We start from the raw sequence: 466 nt of genomic DNA, 5'->3' as shown, positions 1-466 counted from the left end.
GAGCTTTTACCAGACTGGCCCTGAGGCTGAACGTGCAGGTTGCCTGCTTGATAGGTAGTGGTGTCCTCTGCTTGCCAAAAAATGGAGTACTTGATGTGTTAAAGATGCAAAATAACAGAAATGAGAGAAATTAAGAGAATAAAGTGGCATTGTGATGCTAAACGAGAACGTGAAGAATTACGATGTGCTCAGTGTCTGTGTAGGTCTGGCTCTGCAGTCGCAGTGCATTGACTTATTTTTGCTTTGTGCATGAAATACAAAAGGGTTCAATTAGTGCTTTTTGTAGTAATGCAAAAGGCTGAGTTTTTATTAAAATAAAGCAGGAGTTGGAGTAATTTGCTTGTGGTTGCCAGATTGTAGTCTTTCATGGAAAATCAGGTGTTTAAAAAGAATTGCTTCTGCTTTGCCATTAATGGAAACTTCTGTAAGGTTTTGGCCTTTATTCTTGCATTAATTAAGCTTTGTA

Source organism: Oxyura jamaicensis, chromosome 28 (genome assembly GCF_011077185.1).
Source record: "Oxyura jamaicensis isolate SHBP4307 breed ruddy duck chromosome 28, BPBGC_Ojam_1.0, whole genome shotgun sequence".
Classification (NCBI taxonomy): domain Eukaryota; kingdom Metazoa; phylum Chordata; class Aves; order Anseriformes; family Anatidae; genus Oxyura; species Oxyura jamaicensis.
The sequence above is the reverse complement of the archived record's forward strand: the minus strand, read 5'-3'. Positions refer to the sequence as shown.